The following is a 9817-nucleotide window of genomic DNA, read 5'->3' on the forward strand; positions in this document are numbered from 1 at the left end:
TCTCATTGTAAGCTTTATAGCATTCATTGTCTAACATTGAGCATCTTTCACTTTTCAATGCTGGAGAGTGTTTATACTGTTTGTGAGCCATCTTCTTTTCGAGACGTCTAAGCTCAGGTAGGAACCAGGTAGACAAATTTGAGCTTGAACAAAAGCAATCTTCGATAAATCACGTTGTAAAAGATATCTGAAGTTCAATTTATATCCCCACCTTTAAAAACTACACCCAGTCAAAGGAGGGCAGGAAATCATTTATTGTTAAAAAGCACAGTTTTTAAAATCGAGATATACGACCTCATACTATACTTGCTGGGGTTTACGATTTAAAGAAACAATCCCTGGAGGTCCGAATTAACGAACGAAATTTAAGAACGACTCTTTATACTTATCACACTGTGGTAAAGTGATTAAGAAAAATATGTCGGAACAAATTTTACCGGAAAAACAATGGCAAAAAATTGAAAACTGAAAATTCAAAGTCACTTTCCGTTCGTTGATATTATCTATCACCAAAATTAATAGGTAATTTCTCAAAGGGAATGTTGTTAATTTTTTTCTAATGATTTAGAAAAAATGAAATTGACTAATTCTGAAAATTAGTAAGAAGGTGAGTTGCATATTTCTATCGTGTAAGCGGCCTTACTCTATTTACATCAAGTGTCCCTTATTATGATATTGTTGATCAATAACGCTTCCTGACAATTTCAAGTAGCAGCTTTCTCTGCCAAACAAAATCTTCGGTGATTTTGTCGCTATATTTAAGTATACATCAAATTAAACGTCTCGACAGAGCATGGAATGCGAACGAAGACATAATCGCTGAATTCGTGGGCGTGTTGTGAGTCGATATCGGATGTTTTTTTCACAGATTTTCTTTGGAAATTCGCGTTCGTGATACTTACGGTCAATAAGTGAAAGTAGGATGCGTTTGCGGTTCTTTTCTATAATGCCGCTCATCTCGGTGTTAATAACCGTGATTGGGTGGGGTTTTTTTCTGGGCAGCGTTATTTATTTATTTGCGTGCCATAATTCGATCTGACGTAACAGTTGGGAAACAGTTATTTGTTATTTTTGCGGACTAAAATAACTAACAAATATTTTGTATTTTGTAATTGCTTAGAAAAATAAAAGTATTCTCAGAGGTGCCAAGCCAAACCAGGATCATTTCTTTGTAGCATATAGATAAAGATATTGTTCTTTAAAAAAGTTGTCTTCATCCTGACTTTAACAGATGTTTAATGGGCCATAATATGGACAAATGCCAATTTAAAATTTCCCGAAGAAACAATATTTTTTATAATTACATATATAACTAAATGTCACCATGCACTTTGTGAACTTATTATCAAATAGTCTTAATCAGGGAAGGGTGGTTTTGGACGTGTTCGTGGACTTAAGAAAAGCCTTCGATGTTGTCGATCATGGTTTACTTATCTATAAGATTGAACAAATGGGACTTAGAGGGATTATGTCAAACCTAATTAGAACATACTTAACCAACCCCAGACAATATTACGTAACTCTGGAAGACTGCAGTAGCAGACTTATGGTTAATAATCGTGGGGTCCCTCAAGGTTCCGTCCTTGGGCCCTTCTTATATGTCTGCGCTGGGCGGGATTGGAAGCTCAATATTATAAAAATTCAGAAGTATTGACAAATATAGCAAATAATGACTTAAAAGGATACTAAAACTGTCCATTAAATAACAAATTAAAGAGAAACATTGAATAAGCTAAATACATTTTATTTAAGCAAAAAGATAAAACAAAATAATAACTTTAATTACTTTGAAAATAATTGATAAAATAAAATATTTACGGCTTATGCTTGACGATCAGCTGAATTTGAATGCTCATTCACATTAGTCACATAAAGGACAAAATAGTTCCCTTAGTTGCAGCGTTATACAGATGTAACTATTTTTTTAGTGATATTGCAAGGTCTGAAATTTATAATGCTTGTTTCTTGTCGGTTATAAGATTAAAAATATAAAATATAAAAATATATATCCCAAACTCCATTAGAATGAATAAGCCGGATCGAGAACTTTGTGATAACGATTTGATTGTAGCATATTGCAGTACGGGGTACATGTAATAAAACAAACTTTATGAAAATAAAAGTAATGAAAAATAAAGTACCTAAATTTAATTTAAGTTATATGATGCACACTTAAATACTTCAAATTAATCCGATTGAAATTGTATTAAAATTTGAACAATCTAAATTTATCTATAAAATAACTAAAAGCAATTAAAACTAAAAGCAACACCAAAATAACCGATATCGATCAAATACACTTACCCAGCTTAAGAAATCACAAATCACAATAAATGCGGCCTCAAATACATACAACCTACTCCCTAACATTGTGAAAAATGAGACATAATATTTTCGTTAAAAGAAATAATATCTTTTGTCAAAAAATTAAACAAATTTTATTCAATGAAAAAAATATTTAATTAAATTCTTTATAGACTTAAATCTATTATATTAGATTACTATTAGATAATTAAGTTAAAATACTTTCGGTACCAATACTTAATGAATCGTTCTAAAAGTTACCTTAATTCATGTCTAGATAGTTTAATAGTGTATAACAATATAATTATAATATGTATATGTAGTGTCTGACTGAATAAAAGGTTATTTAAAAAAACATATAACTGAAACTCTATTAGATTGAATCAAGAACTTTTTGATAACCATTTGATTATCCCATGGCCATAAATAATTGCAAACGACGAGTTTTCTCAACTCCTTAGAGATTTTGTTTCATTTCTCATAATTTTTTAAATTTCTCTACTTTCGTTGGCTGCCTTACTTCACATTCAAAATTTTGAACCATTAGAATTTAACGATCTGCGATCATCTAAGTGCATGTGGGCGGTTTTGAACACTTGCCATGTCACTATTGAAAATAAAAAGTTCTTCCACTGGCGCACTCAAACAAAATACGTTCGTGTAACGGGGCAAATTGACATTTTACTCCGAACAGCAGCAAAATGAAAGTATAATTACCGATCGAATTAATGACCTTATTGCGTGATGAAAATAGGCCTGAACATTAGCTTCGCGTCTATATTAGGCCGTTATTTTATTAGAGAAAAATAAATATGTTAAAATTAAGGACGGCGAGAATCTTAATTATAGATTACATTTTTTCCTATGTCAAACTGTCCAATATATCCGGTTAGAAATATTTTGCCCAAAACTCCTAACTACCAACGAGGGTCTATTTTCGTTGATCTTTATTCCGATAACACTTTTTGGTTTTATCTTTTGCAGGGCGAAAAGCGAAACATTAAAGAATGATCGAAAAGACGTAACCTCGACGTTAAACGGGAAATGTTACCTGGTAAGTGCTAAAACATTAATCGCATGAATCGAAGTTGTTTTAATATAAACTCTAAATAGAAAATTTTAAGTAAAAATGTGTGGACGCGGTATGCTAAACAAATATTACTTCTTTATTTAAAAATCTATTTTTATTGAAAATTTGGAAACTACAGGTATGGTCTGTTCATAGGTATAAGAAAGTGATCAATTGCTTTTGAATGGGATTATCCAAGGGTGGTCATTAACATACAATGTAACAAGAGTATTACTTAAAGTTCCGGAATTTAAATTCAGGTAAAATTGTGGCACGTAATAGAAAATAATTTTATACCTACCTATGTTTAATATTCTTTGGTTTGGTATACTACTTAGTTTAAGTTTATTAGTTAGTAATCATTCTTATCAGCGTGTGTTCAATCGTGTGCGAATTATGCAAAATATGTGCGAGTCTAGTGTATCTCAGGAGATGCTCCCGCCCAAATGAAGAAAACACTATTTTATTGAGGCTAAGGAAGTTATAAACAATGTTGATTTGATTCTCATTGAACGTGGTGCCAGCAAGCAAGCATCTTTAGAAGAAACGGCCACATTGACGAAAATTCCAACATCAACTGTACGAAAAATTGTGAATAATCCCATTTCAGCGAGGAAAAAAAGAAGCGATGCTGACATTTTCTCGAGTGTAGATGAAAGTGATCAAGATATAATACGGCGTAAAATTTACCAGTTATACGAGGAACAAAGAGTGCCCACATTAGATATCTTAATTAGGAGGCTTGAAAAAGATGAAACCGGTGTTAAATGTGGCAGAACTACCTTATGGAAGTGTATTCAACACATGGATTTTAAATTTCAAAAAATTGACAAAAGGCAAGGTTTAATGGAATATTTTAGAATTCGGAAATGGCGACTGGAATATCTAGAAAAAAATAGGATTTACAGAGAACAACAAAGACGAATTATTTATTTGTATGAAATCTGGTTCGACACTAATGATACCACGGAAAAGGGTTGGGTTGACTCAACCGATAAGTGTAAGACAAACGCGCCATCAAAAAGAGGTAAAAGAATAACTACTTTTGCATGCTGGCTCTAAAGATGGTTGGATTCCAAATGGACTTTCTCTGTCTGCGAAAAATATTAAAGATTCTTCTCCGGATTACCATGACCGCTGATTTATTTGAAAGTTGGTTTAAAAACAAACTAGTTCCAAACATTCCTCCTAATAGCGTAATTGTAATGGACAATGCTAGTTATCACAGTAGACAGTTGCACTGTATATTTAATCCCATTGGACATGTTTGGCACCAACTGAAATCTGCCATTCGTCGTAACAATGTTTTTCCCCGTGTTAACTCCAGTGTCCACAAAATTATAGAGACCGAAGTTTTTAGCATCCCTCCACAAAGTTGGGCAAATTCTGTTAAACATATAGAAAAAGCAGAACAATCGTATATCCATATTGCAAATAATATAGAATAAATAATAATTAGAAAAGGCGATGATAGCGATAGTGATACTGATTTATTATGTGAATAATTTTAAGTATTTTAAGTAGGTAATAAAAACAATTTCTAATTTTATTTTAGATTTAAATATAAATACATACATAAATAAATAAATATTGTTTAGTATCTTTCCTAACAAAACCCCAAATAATTAAATTCTAAGCAAAGCACGGACCTGTTCCGCCATATTTCATTCTTACAGCGTGCCCGGATCTTTCCTAAATTCGTATCAGTTAGTCACTTTCTTATATCTATGAACAGACTTTAAATTGCTTTCATTGCGCACACAATTACAATTGCTTTTACCCAAAAAAAAAATGTCTGAACCAATCGTCTGCATCTTCGGTGTTTCACAGTACCTTACTACAAAAAACAGGAAGTGTTTTTCTTTTTTATATATTAAAATATTGAACTACAGTTAAAATATTATTAAAAATAAATAAATAATGTGTGTAACAAATTTATAATGAAAATTTCACGCCAGTACTTTTTAACCTATTAGAATTGATTTTGCAAAACTGATAAGTGGAAATTTCTCTGACTTGACAGCTGTAATAAAATTGGCGACATAAAATAATACTTATTTTGAAAGAAATAAATAAAACAATATGAGTAAGTTATAACAGGTGTTCATAAATTACATTTACCTATGATCTGGAATCAACATATTATGACTATAAAAAATTATTATTTTATGTCACGTCAGATTTTGTCGATAAATAATATGTGCTTATGATCAAGGTTCCGTAGTACACGATATATAATATCAAGATCGTACGTATTGAAATTCATTTTTATTCATAAATATGTAATTAACTATGTTTTGTTAACTAACTAGAAAGAAGTTAGTGTCATTATTCGGATAGAAAAAAAAATGAAAAGAAAATTTGTTTCTTAAATAAATAGTAATATCCTTTACAACAGAGTTTTTGTGGTACTCTGATTTTTTTCTTCATATTGAATCCCCTGTAATCCAAAATTGTAGCTCTTTGAAAGAGATCCCTGCCTCAGTTGCGTATTTTTTTTCTTCACAAAATTCTAGGAATAGTTTCGATATCGTAATCTTTTTTTTTGGATTAGTGTGAATTGATATATCCACTATTTTTCTTATAGTTCCGCCATTTTTTTTCCAATGTGACATTTTTCTTTTTGTATTATCGGTGGCTGATTTGAAGCGGTTTTGGCGAGAAATTTACTTGCCGAATCTCCTTTTTGGGAATAATTAACGCACTAGAGATATTACAAATGAATGTGAAACTTTCATTGGTGTACTTACTATGCGCGCATGCATTCTCAATGCTTATTTTACCATTATTCTGCAATATATGCATAGTGATATTTTTTCATTAAAAAGTATTTTTTTCTATTAATAGAACATTTTTGTACAATGTTTTCAAATAGAAAATTCTACTGAACTATCATTGTAAAATCGCTGTTTGGCATGTTTAAATCATCAACAATATATTTAACGAGTAGGTGCAAAATTTTAATTAGCGGGGACGCGACCTTTAACTACCATTTTGTATGTCGGTTTTACCGTGTATGCAATCTTAATTTAAGAAAAGAATACGAAGTGTAGTCATAGACCAAGTTACCTAATCGCAACACCTACCGCAATTAAATAAATAACGTCTGTGACAAGCGTCGTAAATATCGTCTCGCAAATGAAGCCTTTGACTCCGTCTAAATGTAATAATTACAAGGTACTTTCTCCCATTAAACGATTTAGAGAAAGATTGTCTAATATGAGGCACCTTTTTGAAACTGACACAATAATACTCAAAACAAAAAAAAATTCTTCTATTTAAGCGACACTTAAGAATCCTCAAAAGAAAAAGAAAAATTTTATATAAAAAATCTTTATTTTTTTTAAATATACGGAGAGTTAAAATAAAAAAAAAAGCGCCTTGAATTATTTTTACTGGATATATTATTTTATAAAAAAAAGCTAGTAAAAGCAGTAACGTAGTTATAGAGTGAAACAAAAAATTCTTGCAAAAATCTAAAGAAAAAATATTTTTTACTTAACGTTTCGAGTCTTTGCTATTAACAAAATATATAATGTGTCAAAAACAGGGCCAAAATTATTTGGCGCAGGTTTTTCATTTCATATCCCCTTCCCTATTCGAAAACATATAAATAAAATATATTAAATTAACGGGAGATACGGACAGATTAGCCAAATCAATCAATCAATCAATCAATCAACCTCAAAGCATAAAATTCCCTATACGCGCAGAGTTGGACAATCGAACGTCACTTTAGTCCAACTGCCAATCGTTTAACTCGTCGACGTCCATTTTGTATTTTAGTAATTTAGAGAGCAAAACCGGCTTTTAGCCAGATTGACGTTTCCTTTGTTGTTAGCGGTGCAAAAGAAGAATATTTCCTAAAATTTGTAAATTCCTTGGAACGGTAGAAAAAAAAGAAGTTGAAATGGATGGTTGAGGAGGATGAGAGATCTGCACCTAGTAAGGAACTGGGCAACAGATTTTAAACTGTAGTGCTGGACGATTGAAATATGTGGTTTTTAAAAATGAAATTGATTGTATCATCCTGTGCGATAGACGCATTAATGCGAAATCTTTAGTTCAGACCTTCTAGCTGCAATCTGTAGCGTTGAAATCATTTTGCACCGGAAATTATAAACGAAAGAGAAAATATTGAGTGAGTAAGATTCCTTCTCCAGAAAGGAAGAGGATGAAATGGAAGCAAAAGGGTGCACAGCGGCCTGGAAAGGACTGCGTTTTGCTGACCGCTATTGAAATGCAGGCTTTAAAATTTTTGAACAATTGCCCTATTCTCGAGATCTTGCGTTTGGGGGTCATCGTGTGCAATATCGTGATATGCAATATTAATGTAACGGATCTTCTTGTAAAATATCGGAATTAAATATTAAATATGTAAAATCAAAAATAAATTAAACAAAAGTTAAAATAAAACAGAACACATTTTTTTCATCATACCTAATTGCCATTCCCTAGGATTTCATAATGAAATGAAAGAAAATAGTGTGTGTAGACCGTTATGACCAATTTGTCGGGTGTCAAAAAAAATCTATAGAGAGGTGGGCGATATTGGAAACCAAATGTTCATATAATTAAAAAAATAAAAAGGAATTAACACTCCTCTCTTGCTGTTTTATATATTCTTACTGCTCATTTAGTCAGTAATTCAGTTGTAAGTTCACTGCTCACTACTATACGTACCTCTACTGCCTCTGACAGGGTCTCTGATGTCTTTTCCAAGTTCTTTCTTTGGTTCTCTACTCCAATAGGAACCTTTTCTTATGCAACCCACATCAAGTACAATTACTGTGTTTTGTTATCAAACAAAGCACATGCAACCGGGACGAACAAACCAAAGGCTCTATGCCCTATAAATGCTGCAATAAGAACGTTTTTTTATGTAGCCCACATCAAGTAGAGTTACTGCGTTTGTCATCCAGCAGAAAACCTCTGTAAAACAGAAATGTTTATTACTACTGATGTAACAAATTTTTATACAACTTTTTGTATTTATGAGCACCACCCCTCTTCAGCGTTTTGATTTTAAATGACTTCGCGTTCTTTTTGGCATAATCAACAAAATCGAGGGCCAGTACAGACGATATATGCGAATACACACCATGAATAATGACGCATGGGCTGCCGGGATTGAACTAGTTTACGTACTAGGTATTCGCAGAGAAAAATAAAATTCTTTAAACGTTGTCGATACTATCATTGACTTGAGTATACCACAGTGTGTTCTATATTGGAAAGCAAATATGAAAGATTAAGAATGTTTACATGTGATCTTTCATCTTTCACTCATTCTGGGTTGCACTATATATACAATTCAAAAAATGAGCTACTCTTAAATCTTAAACCCATCAAGAAAACTGTTACAAAAATTACCTAATCCTATTGGCTAGTTAAAGTCACATGACAGAAGACTCTCTTTTCTTTTTCAAATGTTAAGAAATCTTTTAGAAGTATTGTACGACCAAAAAATATTGTGCATTTATTACTATGACATTTTTTAGTATTTTACAGTACCTTTTTAAGACTACAGATTATATTCGCGGTTAGATAGCACACCAAAACGGACATGAAATCTTGGGATTACGCCCGTATCATTATATATTTAACCCGATTGAGATGATTTGTTCTAAGTTGAAAGCGTATATCAGAAGAAATAATACTGCACCAAAATTTAGTGATAGTAGCATAAACGTAATTCGACAAGAGGTAGCTAAAATATCAGTACAAAGTTGGTCTAACTGTGAGAAACGAGTAATAAAAGAAGAAAATATTTATCGAGTTTTTAAGTGACTGTCACCTTATGATACTGATGTAGAAATAGAAATAAATTGTTACTTTGTACTAATTTTTTTTATGTACATGTTTCAAGAATTGCTCGGCAAAAAAGACGGACAACATACTTCTATCCAGCTTGTTAGTGTAGGTAGATAAATTCCTAGGACGGTCCTGGAATGGTTACGGGTAAGGGTCTGCTCGACAGGTTGTTCTATAAGGGGTTGCGGTTTTGGAGTAATAAACAATAGGCAAAGTTAATCACGGGGTCGGTGGTAAAAGCAGTATGATTCTGGTTCAATTATTCAGTTTGATTAATGTAGTCATCTTGAGCAATACATTAAATATAGGAAAAAAGAAAATCGTTGATGTTTTAAAGCGACCACCAAACAAATCAATATCAAAATATTCACAAACGTACCTAAAATGTTATATTTTGATTAGTTAAATTGTGGAAACGATTTATTACAAGGTGAATATGAGCTTACGCATTTGGCAGCCGTTTTACTACAGATAGTAAGATATTGTCTCACATCCGGTTTAGATCGTTCGATTATTCATTTCCACTAGAATCCCGTAGCCGTATTTTGGAATTGCTTTGACAAATTCACAGCCATCGGTAATTTTCCGGCAAGGTTTCTGAAGTCGAACAAATTGCGAGGCAAACTGGGC

The sequence above is a fragment of the Cylas formicarius genome, unplaced genomic scaffold (genome assembly GCF_029955315.1).
Source record: "Cylas formicarius isolate icCylForm1 unplaced genomic scaffold, icCylForm1.1 PGA_scaffold_3__17_contigs__length_32017465, whole genome shotgun sequence".
Classification (NCBI taxonomy): Eukaryota; Metazoa; Arthropoda; class Insecta; order Coleoptera; family Brentidae; genus Cylas; species Cylas formicarius.